Here is a 20379-nt window from a genome sequence, read left to right as displayed (position 1 = left end):
CATACATTAAAATTAAATTAAACAGGAGAGTAGAAGGATTTGTCCATATGTGCTATGGGGATGGGTGGGGGGTGAGTATTGATATGCTTAAGGGCGATGTGGGTTGAGAAAAGAATTGAAGTGCTTAAGAGGTACGGGCTTTTGTATAACTTAGTATGTGAAGTATAAACTTTTTTCCCTATCCATTTCCCAATAAGCTTGAAAGGAGTCACATGTAGAACTCTCATGGTAAAGTGCTATATGAAGTCTGAGTATAATTAGCTCCACATATCCAATTGCAGGTTATATGAGGTTAGAGCATAATTAAAAGCAATGCAAAAATAACTAATGCTTTTTTGTTCTGTTCTGTGTGTCCATCTGTTTACATATGGCATTCGACAATCAGTCAGTCAACTGATCAATGATATTTATTGAGCACTTACTATGTGCTGAGCACTGTCCTAAGCACCTGGATGAGCACAATACAACATAAGCCATCATTCATAGCTTGAGAGAGAAGCAGCCTAGAAAGAACACAGGCCTGGGAGTCAGAGGACCTGGGTTCTAGTCCTGGCTCCACCACTTGCCTGCTGCTTGAACTTGGAAAGTCACTGAACTTCTCTGTACTTCAGTTCCTTCATTTACAAAATCAATACCCACTCTCCCTTCTACTTAGCCTGTAAGCCCCAAATGGAACAGGAACTGTGTTCAAACTAATTATCTTTCATCTACCCCACTGTTTAGTACAGTGCTGGGCACATAGTAAACACAAAACAAATACCACAGATATAATTATTATTATTAGCTCTGAGGGACTGCACTAATGTTGGCAAACTAGCACGTCAACAGCACTTTAGCTTGTCTAGCTGAAGTCTACCCTTGGCAGACCAGCCAATTCCAGGCCAAGTCTGTAATTATTATAGAGCCCGGGTTTTCAGCCAAGAATGTGTCTGCCATGCCAGGACCTAACAACTCTAATGGGAGTTGGACAAATACTTCCTATCTCAGTTATTTCAGGAAACGCCAAACCTAGCCACGGTTCAGACCTGACTGAGAGATTTGAACCTACAGAGAGGTTATACTGTAATGGTGGAGAGAGACACAGAAGTATTTACTACCAGTGTCATCAAAATAAATAACTGAATATCCAATTGAAAAACTGTAGATTCATAAGTGTTGAGACTGGTACAAGTCCAGAGGTGTTAAAGATGGCTGATGAGCTTTTATGACTTGGGATGACGGTAATTGATCTACCCCTTTCTCCTTGAGAGGATTGGAGAGGAGCTATATGTCTGAAGGAAGAAGAAGTTTAGAAGGAAAATGTGGTACCAGTAAAAACTAGGGCATTCGTTAAGTGTTCACTACATGCTAACCACTGGGCTAGATACAAAATTATCAGCTCAGACATAGTCCCTGTCCCATACAGGGTTTACAGTCTAAGGTAGTGAGTCCCCATTTTACAGATGAGAAAACCAAGACCCAGAGAAGTTAAGTGACTCGCCCAAGGTCACAGAGAAGGCAAGTGGCAGAGTAAGAATTAGTCCCCTGACTCCCAGGCCCATACCCTATCTACTAAAATCATGTTGCTTCTCCCCCTGGTAGCCGAAGAGCTGAGAATGAGGCAGAGGCGATAGCAACGTGGGTGTCTCTGTCCCTTCCAATAACCTAGGGCAACCTTTAAGGTTGGCACAGGGGATTGACGGATGGGGCCCTTCCAAGTGCAAACCTATTTGCCCTCCCCTTTCCATCAGCCATCAGCATATTAGACAAGCCAACATCCCGTGCAAGAAATGCTTCTGTGATCCCTACAGGATTACAGATCATTTGAACAGTTCTCTGCACTGGCAAATGCTGGAATTTGCTGACTCCTTACTCACTCGAGCACAATTTTGTAGGAGGTGGCTTGTTTTGTTGTGACTTTTTTGTTGTTGTTAATCTTGCCCTTCATCAAGAGTCCCATGATCACTCTGAGGCTTGTAATGATGAGTGAGCTTTGCTCGTGAGTGGCAGGACACTCCTGTCTGCTGCTGCTCCTCCAGAGCACGCCAGAGGGGTGAGCAGGTTGGAACAGCTTCAGTTCTGACATACGCAGAAGGTATTAAGATATTTAGGCTATACCTATCATTACCCACATTTTTATTGCAGATGAATAACAAAAAGGGAGGTTGTCGGTGTTGAATGAATACCTGGGTGAGACTTACACTGAGAGGCAAAATAAGTAATCTCTTGGTGGAGAGAGAAAAAAAAAAGAAACTCCATCAGCAGCACGGGTTTCCTGAAGCTACCAAAGTCCAAGCGCACACTAATGGACCATAGACATAAGTACTCCTAAACTTGTAAGCCCGCTGCGGGCAGGGATTGTCTCTATTGCTGGACTGTACTTTCCAAGCGCTTAGTACAGTGTTCCGCACATAGCAAGCGCTCAATAAATATGACTGAATGAATGATTATGCTAAAGCTGTACTGATCTTCAGGATTCGCCATGCTAAACCAATTATTGAGCCATAAACAAAAGAAACAACAACTTAGGAACAGGTCTGAGGGTGCATTATTTGAAACCATACTTTTATGGAAAACAGTTGGAGCAGCTCTTTCCATCTCCATCACCCGTTTCCCATACATTCATTCATTCAGTCGTATTCACTTAACGCTTACTGTGTGCAAAGCATCTTCCTTCCCCTCTTCCTTTCCACTGCCTTCATTTTCTCTGCACCAATTTGCTTTATGATCCATCTATTAGTGCCAGGTTTTCATCTGGTTTTCACCTCCTTCACTCCACTGACTCCACATCCCCCCCAAATCCCCAACTACTTCCTTATAGTCAAATCCAACAGTCTCTATTTTGTTGCTACCCTCCCTGACCTGTCAATTATCTTCAACACTTCAACACTTCTTTAAAAATTTGTTAAGTGGTTATTATGGGCCAAGCAATTTACTAAGTGCTGGGGTAGATTCAAGATATTTAGGTTGGACACAGCCCCTGTCCTACTGGGGGCTCACAGTCTAAGTAGAAGGGAGATCAGGTATTGAAACCCCAATTTTCAGATTAGGAAACTGAGGCACAGAGAAGTTAAGTCACTTGCCCAAGGTCACATAGCAGACAAGTGGTGGAGTCAAGATTAGAACCCAGGTCCTCTGAATCCCAGGCCCTGCACTGAACACTGGGGTAGATACAAACTCATCAGGTCGGATCCGTCTATGTCCCACTTGGGGCTCACAGTCTTAGTCCCCATTTTTTACAGATGATGGAACTAAATCACAGAGAAGTTAGGTGACTTAACCAAGGTCACACAGCAGATAAATGGTGGAGCCGGCATTAGAACCCAAGGTCCTCTGAATCCCGGGTCCGTGCTTTTTCCACTAGGTCATGCTGCTTCTCACTTGTCTAAGTGGTAGACATACTCACATAAATAATATATACATGCAGGAACAAACCCAGCTCTATTGTACTGCAGCAGGTTAGGTTCTTACAGAATCCCATGCTGAGAAAAATTTGGTCACAGGACTCAGTTGTATTTACTTCTGTGAATATGGGAATCACTGTTTCTTCCAAAACTGCTTCCGTAGGGATGCACATTGGAGGAAGAATGTTCCCTAATTCTGTCATCACACTCCAGTCAAAATCCTTAGTGAAAATATGCATTTTGGTAAAACCAAGTGTGTTTCTCTGTACAAATTTCAATACCAGTATTTTAATAGTCGCATTCACATAAATACATGGCTGATAAAAAAACAACCAGACTTCTTTTAATTAGCTCAGCCTTCTACCTTTCAATTACTCTGTCACCAAAATCCTTATCTAATGAAAATATTGTCTTGCCCAGTTACGCCTTAAAACTGAATTAGCTTTAACAATGAATAGGTCAATTATAATATTTGTTTTACTATTGTCTGTAAACTTACCCAAATAAATCAATTAAATGCCAATGGCAAAGATTCCTTAATGCTACAATACTTCATCCACTGCCCATTTACGGTCTACTTGATATCATTCTTTTTAAACAAGACTCGGAAGCAACCAACAAAAGTGACGATTTTGAACCAGATCCTAAGCACCGTGACAGATTTTCCATCGGCCAACAAAGGCCACAGTCTAGGGTGACAGATTTAGGGGGGCAAAAGCTTTGAAGGTGATTCCTCCTACCACTCCTGATTATCTATTGCAACCTCACTATCCTGCCCCTGAGTGATTACCAAATGGAGGCTCCATATCCCAGCACCCTCTACCCAAGCCTTCGTTCTACCCCTCCCATCTGTCCAATTGTCCAATGGCTTTGTCACGTGCTTGTTGGCTTAGAAGAGGCAGAAAGGTAAGCCTTCCAGTATCTTACATGACAATCTTCACAAGAAATGACATGATATCTGGAAGAAATTTGGCATTCCTAGCAAACCTGGTCCAAATGCAAAAACATGAAAAGATGGCCTCTCGTCCATGAAACAATAAATTTACCAGGTCAGTGGCAAGGGATCAAGCATAAGCAGAGACTTGGAGCTGGATGCAACAAAGAGTTTAGGGATGATTGGGAACCAAGAAGCAAATCTAACCATTTCTGAGGCTGATTAAATAAAACCAGGCATGGCTTTTGTAAGAGAATTGTAATTGTCATTCCATTTGAATGTTTCATAGTTTTGGTTGGCCTGTGGCTTTCTGATGCCCATCGCAGACAAATAAAGTAGGGTGACCAGCCCAAAGATATAGAAATTGGCTTCTCTAGGACTGAAAAAATTAATTTGGAAGCTCCCTCAGGAGCAGGTCATCTCATTTCATTTTATAAAATTGAAAGTAAGCAGGAAAATTGCTAATTACATCTCTTGAGGCCTCAAATACAGATTCGGTTGGAATGCAACTTTGCTTTTGGGTGAAGTTGGAGAGTTTACTTTTTTTTTTTTAGAACCAACTTCACCAATGACAGGAAAATAGAAAAACATTTTAAATCAGTCTAGAGAAAACTTTTAGAAATGATTCAGTGCAGGAAAAAGAAAATCAATGGCTTATTAACTTTTAGACGGAAACTTATTAGCTCTCAGTCAAAGAGGGAAGCCATAATTATTTTCCTAATTTAAGGCCACCCCCCCACCACCCATCCCCCCAAAAGGGAGATGCAGATAGCGTCGGCTCTAACAGCAGCTTTACTGCTCTGGAGCATAATTTACAGTCAGAGTGATGAGTATGGTTGTGCAATTCAATCACATGATTCAACTGTGAGGAAACATAGCTGGAACTCACTGTTCCAATCATAAATTACATCCTGGAGTCAAGGGAACCATCGGTGAAGACACACACAAAGAGGTAAAGCGACTTGCCCACAACGTTTGGGCTAATTCACTACCAAACTGAGGGAAACCAGCAAGTTTTCAGACTCAAAATGAGGCAAAGGGCCACTGTGCTCACCAAGAAGCAGCGTGGCTCAGTGGAAAGAGCATGGGCTTTGGAGTCAGGGCTCATGAGTTCGAATCCCAGCTCTGCCACTTGTCGGCTGTGTGACTGTGGGCAAGTCACTTAACTTCTCTGTGCCTCAGTTCCCTCATCTGTAAAATGGGGATTAAGACTGTGAGCCCCACGTGGGACAACCTGATTACCCTATGTCTACCCCAGCGCTTAGAACAGTGCTCGGCACATAGTAAGCGCTTAACAAATACCAACATTATTATTATTATTATAGAAGCACTTAGTACCATGCATGGAAACCAGCAGATGCTCAAATCACTATTTCTATTGTCACTGCTCAAATCTGCTGAGAGAAACATGCTTTTCATCTAGAATTGCTTGGGAATAAGTGAATCCCAGGTCATCAACTATCAGAGACAAGAGTTGATCATTTCAGTGAAAACGTTTCCTAAAGGTTATGTGGAACAGTGATAGTAATAGTAATATTTGATAACTGCTTACTGTGTGCTGGGGTAGATAATTTAATCTAGACAAGTTAGTCACATTGGATATAATCCCTGGCCCATAAAGGGCTCACAATCTAAGAAGGAAGGAGAACAGGTATTGAATCCCCATTTTACAGACAAGGCAAAGAGAAGTTATTTTGCCTGCCCAAGTTCACACTTTGGGCAACTGGCATTGCTGGATTTAGAACCCAGGTTAAATGACTTCCAGGCCCACGCTGTTTCCACTAGATCATGCTACTTCTCCAAAAGAAGAGAATAAAGGAATCTAGAATTGGTAAAAGTCATTTGCCTCAAGAAGCAAAACACCTTCTAGACCTACCAGTCCTATAGATCTTTAAAATATCTCATGGTAGTGGAGAAATTATAATTGTATTTGTTAAGCCTTTATTTTGTGCCAAGCACTTTAGTAGATTCAAGTTAGTTGTTAGGTCAGACATATGGGACTCAGAGTCCAAGTAGGAGAGACAACAGATTTTGAATCCCCAGTTTACAGATGAGACAACTGAAGCATGGTGAAGTTAAGTGACTTGCCTAAGGTCACACAACTGGCAAGTGGCAGAGCCAGAGATTGAATCCAGGTCACCTGACTCCCAGGCCTCTGCAGTCTCCACTAGAGCCATGCTGCTTCTTTGAGTCGCTCGCCTTATCGAAGAAGAACTTGACCTTTTTCGGTAAGGCATTCAGTCAGCTCTGATCCCCACTTGCAATACAGTGCAGCTGCACACTTCACTCCTAGCATAATATACTCAGTATGCGTTGCTCTTGTCTATCTTGAATCCTTATATTGCCCATTCATGCCTAGACTGTAATGTAAGCTCTCACTAGATTGTAAGCTCTTAGAGGGCAGGGATGGGGTCTACCACCTCTATCATACTCTCCCAAGCACTTAGCACAGTGCTCTGCATACAGTAAGCACTCTATAAATACCAATAATTGACTGATTGATTGATAGGCCCCTGGCCCACATGCCAATCTGCTCCTGGGTGTGCCCCAAATCTCCAAATGATTGGATTGGCACTGGAGATTCCAGGGTCCAGTATGGTATAGTGACTAGAGCACAGATCTGGGAGACAAAGGTCATGGATTCTAATCCTGCCTTCACCACTTGTCTGCTGTGTGACCTTGGGCAATTTGCTTCACTTCTCTGTGCCTAAGTTACTTCATCTGTAAAATGAAGACTGAGACTGTGAGCCCCACATAGGACAGGGACTGTGTCCAACTCAATTTGCTTGTATCCACCCCAGCCCTTAGAACAGTGCCTGGTACATAGTAAGCGCTTAAATACTACAGTCACTATTATGATTATTATTATTACCCCTGCACCCAGGACCCCACTGTCCAGGATCACTCGTGTGAAACCTCCTTGGACTGAAGGGGAGAAGGTGCAGACAGGCAAGGTTCTTAGTCCATTCCTTCCTTCTGTCCTTCTGTCTGCTCCCTCAACTCCACTACCCCTGCTATCCGCTGTGCAATTCAGAGATGTGAGGGATCAGGCATAGCACCCGACCTCGCCTCCTGCTGCCCAACACCCCAAACAACCTTGCCTCTAACATTGTTGGAAACGAGAGGAGGGAAAAAGGAAGTTTGGGGGTGGGGGAAAGCCAAGAGAGCAATATCTCCTTTCCTCCTTCCTCAGTTCACAGAAACCAGCCCCATCTCCATCTGAACAGGACTATAGCTTCACTCATCTCAGAACTCTAACTAGCCCAGAGAGTTTCTAGGAAGTATTGCCACACAACAAAAGCTCAGAGTAGACACTTCAAAAACAATCAATCAATCCTTCCCCAACTAATCCCCCCCCATTTCCTCCTCTCCCTCTCTCTTCTATTTTGCCCTTGCACAAGGATTTGCACCCTTCATTCCCGCCCCACTCCCTATATTAGTTCCCGGCCTCGGTGAGTGGCCCTCCAATCTGGGATGTCAGTCCCAAGAACACAAAGAGAAGGAGGGTCTATAAGCACTGAGGCAGGGAAATGGCAGGAGAGTAGATGGATTAGAGCCCTTGAGAGGATGGAGAAAGGAGGTAAAGAAACAAGAGGAGAAGAAAGAAGAAGAGGAGCAGGAGAATGATACCGGAAAACCCCCAACACTCTTGGTGAACAGATTTTCACCACAGCAAGGAAGGGTTTGACTCAAATTAGAAATCCTTGAGGAGCAATATCCTTCCAGAGTTTTTAACTGGAAGTTTGGGGACCAAAGCCTTAATTTTCTCTGTCCCTTCCCCAGGGCCATTTATGAAATAGAGTGTCAACTGGAGTGGAGGAGAAGTGTGACCTGGAAGAAAGAGCGTAGGCCTGGGAGTCAGAAGGCCTGGATTCTATACTCTGCTCTGCCCCTTGTTGTTGTGGACTTTGTCAATTTCTTTGTGCCTCAAGTTCCTTGTCTGCAAAATGGGAATTAAATCCTACTCCTTCCTACTTAGACTACGAGCCTCCTATGGGACAAAGACTGGGTCCAATCTGACAAACATCTATCTATCCCAGCTTTTAGTACAGTGCTTGGCACTTAGTAAGCGCTTAATAAGTACCATAGTTACTATTATTACTGATGGGTGGTTGTGGTTTTTAAGGGGGAATCAACATAAAAGAGGGTGGATTTTTACACCTCCAACACTGGAGTCTCCAGGCAATGTTCTTTCTCCTCATATCCGACAATTACTCTCCCCCACTTTAAAGCTTTAATGAAGGTACATCTCCTCTAAGAGGCTTTCCCTCCTTTGGTCTTCTACCACTCCCTTCTGCATCGACTTGATTTGCTCCCTTTATTCATCCCCTCTCACAGCCCCACAGCAATTATGTACATAGCTGTAATTCGTTTATTTATATTATGTCTGTCTCCCCACCTATACCGTAAGCTCACTGTGGGCAGGGAATGTGTCTGTTATATTCTTATATTGTACTCTCCCCAGCACTTAGTAAGTGCTCTGCACGCAGTAAGTGCTCAATAGATATGATTGACTGGCTGATATCTGTTTTATTTTTTTAATTAATGGTATTTGTTAGGCACTATTCTACTTGCAGGGGTCGATACAAGTTTATCAGATTGGACACATCCCCGGTCCTACATGGGGCTCACAACCTAAATTGGAGGGAGGAGGAATTAATCCTCATTTTACAGATGAGGAAATTGAGGCACAGAGAAGTGAACTGACTTGCCCAAGGCCACACAGCAAGCGATTGGCAGAGCAGGGATCAGAACCCAGGTCCTCTGAATCCTAGGCCTGTGCACAAGTCCACAGTGCTTCTTTCTCCCCCTTATACTTGGAGCACCATGTGGGACCCAGACTCATCTGTTCATATTGTATCTATCCCAGTGCTTAGTACAAGTAATAAGTGTTCAGCAAGTAAAAAGTGTTGAATAAATGTTCAACTAATGATAGCATTAGTGTATTGGAAGGGTTGATTCAGGGTTATTCAATACCCATTTTTTTAAAACCCATTGTTATCTGCTTAAATGGGTGAGCCAGTTAGATATTACTTGGTCATATTGTATTCACTAGGAACCCACTGTATCAGGAACCCCAGGTGCAGAGTGTTTTCACAGATCAAACCAGACCGGGAATGTTTTCTGAAACAACAAATAACCTATTCTTTACAGGATTTAGCTATTTATTAGGGAACTCCTTTCATGCTCTATTCTTCTGCTGCTTATACTAGAGTTCCCAGACTTCCTGCGTCCCCCTGCAACATTCCCTCTCAGAAAGGACACCATCCCAACATCTTTCCCTTCACAATAAATAGTAACGTAGAGTACATTTTGATAATATACACTTTACATGTTTTAAAGTTACAACTGGTAACTAATTTCTAATTCCAGCTGATGCTTTTAAGGTCTACCTGATTTCTTCTTCCTCAACTTTGTCATAATTCCAGATGTTTCCCCTGCATTCTAGTACTGCGCTTCATCTTTAGTGGAAACTTTGGTATGTATGCTCTCTGTTTTATTCTTTTTTTATTTTTTAGAGTAGAGGAGAAAGTTTTCTGCTACTTCATATAGCTGTCCCTTTTCAGTTGCAATCTTGTCATCGCTTACCATAGATCAACACCTTGATCCCCAATATTTCCTTTTGAACAATCTATTTATTCATCCTATATTTTAAATAAACTATGAGAACCCCTGTCACAGCACCATTTTTCTTTTGTTTTGTAATTATTATTATTATTATTATGGTATTTGTTAAGTGCTTCCTATATGCCAAACACTCTTCTAAGCACTGGGGTAGATAACACGTGGGGTTTACACTTTTAATCCCCATTTTACAGATGAGGTAACTGAGGCACAGAGAAGTTAAGCAACTTGCCCAATATCACACGGCAGACAAGTGGGGGGCTGGGATTAGAACCCATGTCCTCTGACTCCCAAGTCCATGCTCTTTCTACTAAGCCATGCTGCTTCTCCTCATCTTGTCTCTAATATTATCAAAATAGCTTCCTGCTCATGCTTTTTTACTGAATGATTCCATCTCTTTATGATCCCCACCTCCAACACCGTGATGTTTTTACTTTAAATAAAAACCTCAATGTCTTAATAATTGTGGCACTGTGCTACACACTGGGGTAGATACAAGAAAATTGGGTCAAACACATCTCTTGTCACTCTTTGGGCTCACAGGTTAAGTAGGAGGGAGAACAGGTATCGGATCCCTATTTTACAGATAAGAAAATGGAGCACAGAGAAATTAAGTGACTTTTCCAAGATCATACATCAGACAAGTGGCTGAACCAGGATTAGAACCCATGTTCTGATTCCCAAGTCCATGCTTGTTTTGGTCCTTGGGCCAGACTTGGAGTGTACCAGGGGCCAGCTTCGGACAATAAGCTTGATAGACCATCTCCTGAGGGTGTATTGCCAGAGGAGACAGTGATGTGGCTCCCCAATAAGATGGTGGTCTCAGTGATGCTGATCCCAAATATGGAAGCCAGTTGGGACGTCCCAAAGTTGGAGATCACCCGGCCCTATTCAAAGATGGTGACAGGACAGGAGTGATCCTTTGGAAGGTATAAATCAGGGACTCAGAGCTGAGCTGCACCTGAGGCAGTTTGTCTTTTAGAATTGTCACTTTTGTAATCAGCTGTATTTTGTTTCGATCTAATTCCACATCATTTGCCCACATATTTCTCCAAATATAAAACTTCCTTCTAAAAAAATTTGCTAGCATTGTATTAATTTCTAACAGATATCTAAGATTTTCACACTTTACCCTCAGTCATGTGGATATCCAAGTGAGCAGCAGAGAACACCAGATTCAATATATCGTATCCATGCAGTTATCAGTTGATAGAGAAATGCTGACAATTTGGAATGACACTCTATAGTGTATTTATGAACTACTGGAAACTTTCTTCTTCCCTTAAATTCAAATTCGGGCTCAATTCCTTGAACAATGCCAGAATCAACTTGTTGGCATTAATGAATGAAGAAGTGCCTGGCAAAGATAATGCTGCTCAAAAATTTGTGATGTGTTAACATATGGGAAAGAGGCACCACAAGGCAATACAGTTTTTCCAAAGCTGTTTGTGCAAGTTCTGGAAGCACAGTTCAGTAGCCTGGCATGGGAAATTGGGATAAAGGTGGATGGGAAACAGCTAGCTCACCTGCTGTTAGCAGATGGTGCTATTTGCCAAGGAGCTGTAGAGTTGGAATGAAGAATGTAATGACCGGAACAGTAATTACACAAAATTGAACTTGAAATAAATATGTCCAAGACCAAGGGATTGCACAATAAATACTGTGCAAAGAAATCCATTTAAAAAATAGCAAAAATATAGAAATAATCAGCAGCTGAACATTGGTGAAAAAAAGCCTTTAAAGTTGGATGCAGCAGACATAAAAAGGCAGCTTGGGACAGGCATAACAGATTTAAAATCTCTTTGCAGGATGACCCACTGTCAGTAAGAAGAGTAATTCATTCATTCAATAGTATTTATTGAGCGCTTACTATGTGCAGAGCACTGTACTAAGTGCTCGGAATTACAAATTGGTAACAGATAGAGACAGTCCCTGCCCTTTGACGGGCTTACAGTCTAATCGGGGGAGACAGACAGACAAGAACAATGGCAATAAATAGAATCAAGGGGAAGAACATCTCATTAAAGCAATAGCAAATGAATAGAATCAGGGTGATGTATATCTCATTAACAAAATAAATAGGGTAATGAAGATATATACAGTTGAGCGAACAAGTACAGTGCTGGGGGGATGGGACGGGAGAGGGGGAGGAGCAGAGAGAAAGGGGGGGAGAAGAGGGTTTAGCTGCGGAGAGGTGAAGGGGGTGGGGTAGAGGGAGCAGAGGGAAAAGGGGAGCTCAGTCTGGGAAGGCCTCTTGGAGGAGGTGAGCTTTAAGTAGGGTTTTGAAGAGAGGAAGAGAATTAGTTTGGCGGAGGTGAGGATGTGTTTGTGAGGTAATGTGTTTCACTCTTTCATTTCACCCTCTCTGGTATAAAATTGTACTCTAATTGAAGAGAAGACCATGTCTGCTAACTCTGTTGAACAAGAACAGAGTATTTTTAGTGAGTACTATTTGTCGGTGACAGCATTTGTTGTCGGCAGAAAAAATGAGGCCGGATGGCCCAGAATACAAAAACATTTGCATGCAGACTGCGAGGGAAGAGTGAGTGAGGAAAGAAAGATCTCTAGTTAGATATGGAACAGCTAAAGGCACCAGGAACTTTTAAAAATAGCATAATGGGAAATGAATTACCCAGCAGTTTTACGTGATCCTGGGTGCAGTGGGTCTAAATCTAAATGAAGACTCTAAGAAGATTGCAGTCTGTCGGTACATTAGGGCGAGAAACTGCATCATGATAAAAGCTTTAATCTATCACTGCCTGAAAAGAGAAAGAATAACCTAGCAATCTGGAGAGTCCAAGACTGTGGTTTACCACAGAATAATGAAGCAAGGGAAAGATTAGAGTTTCATGTAAGATATCAGGCAAAAGATGACTACTTTAGCACTGTTATGTTGCATAAGATTTGAATCAAATCTGGAATTTTGGAACTCGAACAGATTCTTCTATTAGAGATCAAATGGTATTTGGAAATATAAATGTGGATATATGGAAAAACTACTGGAAGAGAATGAACTGGGCTTAAACAAAATCTTCACAATATGTCAGGCAGCTGAAGTTAATTCCTTATGGAAAACAACAGTAGACAAGATTATGCAGCGGAGGATAACCAGAATTTGATTGAAGTGGATCAAGTTAGAAGGCATCACAATAGGAGAATGGAAAAGACATTAAATTGCAAAAAAAAAAGTACTAGAATCATCAACCGCAAAGAGCTGTTGGAAAAATCTATTACTGCAGCAATATGTATATGCAGTAAGCCTTTTGCATTAGTTTGTCAGTGTAAAATGAATAAAGGAACCAAATATAAGCAGTATATGGTATTTGTTAAGTGTTCACTGTTTGCCAAGCGCTGTTCTAAGCACTGGGGTAGACACAGGGTATTCAGGTTGTCCCACGTGGGGCTCACACTTTTAATCCCCATTTTACAGATGCGGTAACTGAGGCACAGCGAAGTTAAGCGACTTGCCCAAGGTCACACAGCAGACAAGTGGTGGAGCAGGGATTAGAAAGCACGTCCTCTGACTCCCAAGCACATGCTCTTTCCACTAAACCATGCTGAACATCTCAGTCCAAACTCCTATTATAGGTCAAATACACCCACTGCCTCTGCTTCATTTCCTTCCCCTCCCTCCTTGACCCATAGCAATCTGGCTGATTGTCACTTCACTACTGTGAGATGGCACTTTCCAAGGTCACCAATGACATCCTCCTTGTTAAATGTAATGGATTCTTCTTTAGTCTAATCCTCCTTGACCTCGCACTGTCTGACACTGTGGACCACTCCCTCCTCCTTTTAAATGCTATCCAAACTTGTTTTTATTGACCCAGTTCTCTCCCTGTTCTCCTTCTACCTCTTTGGCTGTTCTTTCTAAGCCTTTTTTTCCTTAATATCTCCTCCACCTCTCAACTACTAACTCTGGGTGTCCCTCATGGCTCTGTTATTGTCTTTCCTACTCTCATTGCTCTGCACTCAGTCCCTCAGGGAGTTCACTGGCTAACATGACTTCAAGTGCCAGCTTTTCGAGGATGTCTCCCAAATCATTGTGCAAGCCCTGACTTATCCCTCAAACCCTCTGGCCGGGGATCAGGTCTAACGCCCACCTCTATACGCTTTCCCAGTGCTTAGTACGGTGTTCAGCACTTAATAAATATTACTACTACTACTACTATTGCTACCTCTTTTTTATGGTACTTGTTAAGCGCTCACCATATGCCAGGCACTGTACCAAGCACAGGGATAGGTACAAGCTAATCAGGACAGACGCAGTCAATGTCTCACAGGGGGCTCACAGTTCCAATCCCCATTTTACGGATGAGGTAACTGAAGCACAGAAAAGTTACTTGTCCAAGGATACAAAACAGACAAATGGTACAGCCAGGATTAGAACCCAGGCCTACTAATAATAATAATAATGTTGGTATTTGTTAAGCGCTTACTATGTGCCGAGCACTGTTCTAAGCGCTGGGGTAGACATAGGGGAATCAGGTTGTCCCACGTGGGGCTCACAGTCTTAATCCCCATTTTACAGATGAGGGAACTGAGGCACAGAGAAGTTAAGTGACTTGCCCACAGTCACACAGTCACACAGCCGACTAGTGGCAGAGCTGGGATTCGAACTCATGAGCCCTGACTCCAAAGCCCGTGCTCTTTCCACTGAGCCACGCTGCTTCTCCTGCTACTCCTCCTACTACTATTACTACTCTGCAATCTCACATTTCCTCTTGCCTCCAGGAAACAACCACATGGATGTGCTGCCAGCATCTCTGGGTCTAAAACTGAACCCTTCACCTCTTCTCCCAAACTCACTCTTCCTCCCAAATTTCTCATCACATCCTCCCCATCCCAAAAGCTCTCAAGGTTGGTATCATCCTTGACTCCTCTCTGTCTTCCAACTCTCAAAATTCAGTCTGTTACTTAACCCCCACCAGTTTTCCCCTCACAACATTTCCCACATCTGCTACTTCCTTTCCATCCGAACAACCACTACCCTGGCCAAGGAACTCATCACATCTTGATTAAATGAATGTATCAGCCTCCTCAGTGGTTTGCCTGACACCGGACTCTTGCCACTCTAGTCCATCCTTCACTTTGCTGCTCAGATTGCTTTTCTAAAACATCATTTAGCATATCACTCCACTCTCCAGCCAGTCAATATTATTTGTTGAATACCTACTCTGGTAATGATAATAAATAATAATGGCGGTATTTGTTAAGCACTTACTAAGTGGGAAGCAGCGTGGCTCAGTGGAAGGAGCCTGGGCTTCGGAGTCAGAGGTCATGGGTTCGACTCTCGGCTCTTCCACTTGTCAGCTGGGTGACTGTGGGCAAGTCACTTACCTTCTCTGTGCCTCAGTTACCTCATCTGTAAAATGGGGATTAACTGTGAGCCTCACATGGGACAACCTGATTACCCTGTATCTCCCCCAGCGCTTAGAACAGTGCTCTGCACATAATAAGCACTTAACAAATACCAACATTATTATTATTATTAAGTGTCAAGTACTGTACTAAGTGCTGGGGTAGGTACAAGATAATCAGAGTCTAAGTATGAGGGAGAACAGGTATTCAATCCCCATTTTGCAGATGAGGGAATTGAGGCACAGAGAGATTAAGTGACTTGCCCAAGGTCACATAGCAGTCCAGTGTTGAGGGCAAGATTAGAACCCAGGTCCTCTGACTTCCAGCTCTGTGCTCTTTCTACTGGGTACTAAACACTTGGTGGAACATGATCGACACAAAAGACACAAGCCCTGCCCTCAAGGAGTTTTCCTTGAGTAACAGTTGAGACTGACAGAAAATTAGTCAGGAAGGAAAAGGAGAGAGAAAATTAGTTATCACAGAGAATGGAAAAAAGGATAAGTAAACAGATAAGTGCCTAAATAATAGAGAATGCAAATCAATACCTTCATAAGTGCGGCAATATTTCAAAAGTGCACTGTGAGTGCATAAATGTAGAGGTGATAGGTGAGGGGATATGTTCCTGGTGGAGAGAAGATAAGATTACCCTCACTGATTATCCATTCCTCTCTGCATCAAGCATAAAATCCTTATCAATGCCTTCTAGGCACTCCAAATGTTCTTTCTCTCTTACAAATCAGCTCTCTTCTCCCACTTGTACCCAAGCTCACACTCTTCATTCCACCCAAGTTAATCTTCTCACTGTGCTTCATTCTCAACTCTCATATCTCTCACCCACTGCTCACTCACTTTCTCCTTCCTAGAACTACTTCCCCTTTCAAATCTACCAAGCCACAGCTTTTGATATCTTCAAAGCCTTCCTGAAAACCCATATTCTCCATTAAGCTCCACCACCTTGGGTTGTGTCAATCCAACAGTCACCATATTTTTCTCTCTATCCTTCCATACTCTTGCTATCAGCTGTTGAAGCATTTTTTTTTTCTGTCTTTTCCTCCATATGCTTCTAAGTTGCCCATTAAATCTCCCCTATTAGACTGTAAACTCCTTTACAGCAGGAGCTATGTTACTTAATTGTACTATCTCAAAGACTTAGAATGGTGTTTTGTACTCCATTTGTACTTCCTAGACACCTCTCACGTTCCACTTTCTATTTCTCCTCTCTCTTTTTTTTGTTAGGGGGTTGGGGGCAGGCAGGAGGATATGGGAGATGGGGGCACGTTTGAAAGCTGAGCTAAAAAGCCATTAGGGAGGTAGAAGTTGGAAATGGCAGTCAGGGAAGGAAGAAGAGTGGGTGCAAGTGTTCTAATATGATGGGAAGGTATGGGGTTGGAGAGACAGGTAAAGAAGATAGATATTGAAAATAGACAAATGATCTTCTCTTGAGAGATGACTGAGAAGAATGTGACAGCAGATCTGGAAGTGGAAGGGCACTGGGATTATGAGGGGAAGATTGGGGAAAGCAGGAGAGTGGATAAAGAAGTGAAGAGAAAGAAGCCGACTGCAGAAATCTTTCCTAAGATGAAAGAAGATGAAAACTTTGAGGCCCAAGGTGATTCACACAAAAAGATGAAAAAAGAATACTTCCATCTCTGACCCTTGAGTGGAACAGAGGATACTGCTTGTTAGGTGAAGCTGAAGAGTGCTTTGAAAATTGGAACAGGCTAATTAAAAAGAACAACAAAATAAGGCAGGTAAATATTTTTAAACAGGGAGAGAAAGTGCCTATGATTCAGCTACTATGGAAACCACACAGTGTGACACTTTCATTACTAATATTGTAATATTTAAATTTGGCTCTCTCTTGCATGCCTTTGAAAGTGAGCTATGGTTCTTAATTCCTTATCACCTATGATTTTCGAGTCCCATTATGTTTCTAGGGCAACCAAGTCACAGAAATATCATTTGATTTTTTCTCAGCTGTAAAATCATCGCATCTGCAAGAAGCACAGGTGGGCTGAAGAGAAAAATTTCCTATAGAAATCCTGTTTGGGTCACAATTCTATTGGAGCAAGTGGCACCAGAGCTGTGTAGACAAACATTAGGAAGACGTCCAGCACTAGCTTGCCCGTGGTGGCCACTAATGGCCCTGAAGAATACATGATGCCTCTTTGTCGACTCTGATTCCCCTCAGCCCGTTGTGCTAGAAGGGATGACACCAGCTGAAAAGTGAAAGAATGGCCACTCAAGTCCAGTCTCACAGTCTGTACCAGAAACCCTCCCTCCTCACCATTTTGAGTTCACATAGTTCAGGTTTATGGATACATAATCCTGCCCCAGCCCTATCAGTCACGGGACTGCCCGCCAGTCAGGGAGATACAGGGCAGTCCTCAAAGACCAGGCAGGGTGGAGCAAAGGGACTAAGGGTGGGGTGGTTTATGCAGGTCATTCAAGTTTTGGAAGCCATCGGTTGTGGAGACACATGAGAAGTAATAATAGTACTTTTAAGCACTTACTGTGTGCAGATCAGTGTACTAATTGCTGGGAAAGAGTGCAAGGAGAGAAATTTATGAAGGAGCTCACAATTTATAAAAGGCCAATTGCCTCTACGTGAGCCAGTCAACAGCATTTATTAAGGGTCTATAGGATGCATAGCACTGTAGTAACTACTGGGGAGAATATGGTAGAACTAGTAGACCTCACCCCTGTCCTTAAAGAGCTCACAATAAGATACCAAATCAAACAAATAAACAAATCCCTTAGCCCTAGAGCACTCGGGTACATACCCAGAATTTTTTTTATTTATATCAATGTCTACATTCCCCTCTAGACTGTAAGCTCATTGTGGGCAGGGAACGTGTCAACCAGTTTTGTTATATTGCACAATCTCAAGTGCTTAAAACAGTGCTCTGCACACAGAGAGCACTCAATACAAGTGATTAATTGCTTGAAATAAATGATTGAGGGCTAGTTAAGTCACCTAACTACTCACTGCCTCAATTTCCTCATCTGTAAAATGGTGATTAAATAACTGTTTTCTCTCCGGCTTCTGTATTCCCCTCTAAACTTTTGTGGGCAGGGAACAAAGTGACTAATTATGTTATATTGCACTCTCCCAAGTGCTCAATACAGTACTCTGCACACAGTGAGAGCTCAATTAATACAAGTAATTGATTGATTGAAATAGATAAATGAGGGCTAGTTAATTCCCTTAACTACTTGATGCCTCATTTTCCTAATCTCTAAAATGGGGATTAAATAACTGTTTTCCCTCCTACTTAAATGGTGAGCCCCATGTAGAACGGCAACTCTGTGCAACCTGATCATCTTGTATCTACCCCAATAATCAATCAATCAATCATATTTATTGAAACCTTACTATGTACAGAGCACTATACTAAGCACTTGGGAGAGTACAATATAAAAGAGTTGCTAGGCACGTTCCCTACTTAGTACAGGACTTGGCACTTAGTAAGCACTTAGCAAATGTCACACCTTATCATTATTATTATTATTATTATTATTGTTATGGACGGGACACTCAGGGTACCATCTTTTGAACATGGCATTCCAGAATCTCCTTCCTGTGATGGTATTCGGTCCTTGGGCCTAGGAACCTCACATCTGGGTGTCTGCTGAGAAACGATGTAATGGAGAGCTAGAGCCAACCGGGACAGCACAACCCTGTGGGTTTTCGCCGATGGACTCCGAGACGATCATGTGAGAGTTTAACAAGGCAGAAGAGTAGACAAGACTGTGGTTTACAAGGGGCCAAGTCAGCTCTTCCTTAGCTTGAATCTGTGGTTCCAGGGAACAAGGGTTTTTCAAATCTGACCTCGCACTCCCTAAACCAGTAGCCCTCCCCTCCTCCGATATGTCATGTCTGCAGATAGGATGATCTAAATTAGAAGCATGTGCCAGCAGGAAACTCCACAGACTTATAACTGCCCTGGTACTATTATTATTATGATTATTATTTGTTTCATTTTTAAGTGCTTACTTTGTGCAGAGCACTGAAATCATTGTTGGGCAAAGATGTCAACTTTCGTATCAACCCTGCAGTCGCAGGCTCTTTGTCATTGTAGGTTTGAGGTCCCTGAGATGACTTCTGAAGTCTTGGTGTCAACTTTTGCCTTCCGTAAGTTATTGTCAGGAGCAAGTATAATTGCCTCTTTGACTGTTTCAACTAAGGACAACTCAGCTGAAGCAGATCTTCCTTGTAGGTAAGTTCTGCTGTTTAAGTTTTCATTATTATTATTATCACTATTATTATGACATTACTATGCTGTTTCATTCCCAGTGTATCTCTCATTCTACAGCCTTAGACCGTGAACCCCCTGTGGATTCCCTGAGAATCAGAATTCATTCCTTTCCCAAGCATCTTCTATGTTGTGCTTGGCACAAAGTAGGTGCTCAATGGATGTGATCAATAATAATGATTCTCATTTTTAATTCACACATGTGAAGAATAAGAAAAATAATCCAATCCTTTCAAATTCTGAATCTGTTCTCTTAGGAAAATTACGTTTAAAAAAATCAAGAGAAAAGTTTGCTGTTCTGTTGGGCACTAATATACATAAGTTTCACCATGGTGTCTTCTTTGAAATTGAAGAAAAACTGCGTGTATGACTAGGTAACTTATTTCTGTTCTTAGATTGTGAGCCCCACCAGAGGACTAGACTGTAAGCCCGTCAAAGGGCAAGGACTGTCTCTGTTACCGATTTGTCCATTCCAAGCACTTAGTACAGTGCTCTGCACATAGTAAGTGCTCTATAAATACTATTGAATGAATGACTAGGACCAAGTCAAATTCCCCCCTCTGCACACAGAAGCGCTTAATAAAATATTAATCCTAAAACTACTGGAGTACAGAAGTCACTTAGTATTCACAAGGGATTAGTTAGAGAAACCCCCACAGATGAGGTGAAATTGTTACTATCCCCTGTCACAGTTGACAAAATGTATTTGACAACTCATGTCAGCTTGGGATTTCTGGAGAGGGGCGGGGGTAGGGGTGATCAGTAAGGGGTGACTGGGGTTCCTGGAGACTGAGGGACTGAGGATGGGGCTGGGGTCTGC

This window comes from Ornithorhynchus anatinus, chromosome X3 (genome assembly GCF_004115215.2).
Source record: "Ornithorhynchus anatinus isolate Pmale09 chromosome X3, mOrnAna1.pri.v4, whole genome shotgun sequence".
Taxonomy (NCBI): Eukaryota; Metazoa; Chordata; class Mammalia; order Monotremata; family Ornithorhynchidae; genus Ornithorhynchus; species Ornithorhynchus anatinus.
This window is presented reverse-complemented; position numbering follows the sequence as displayed.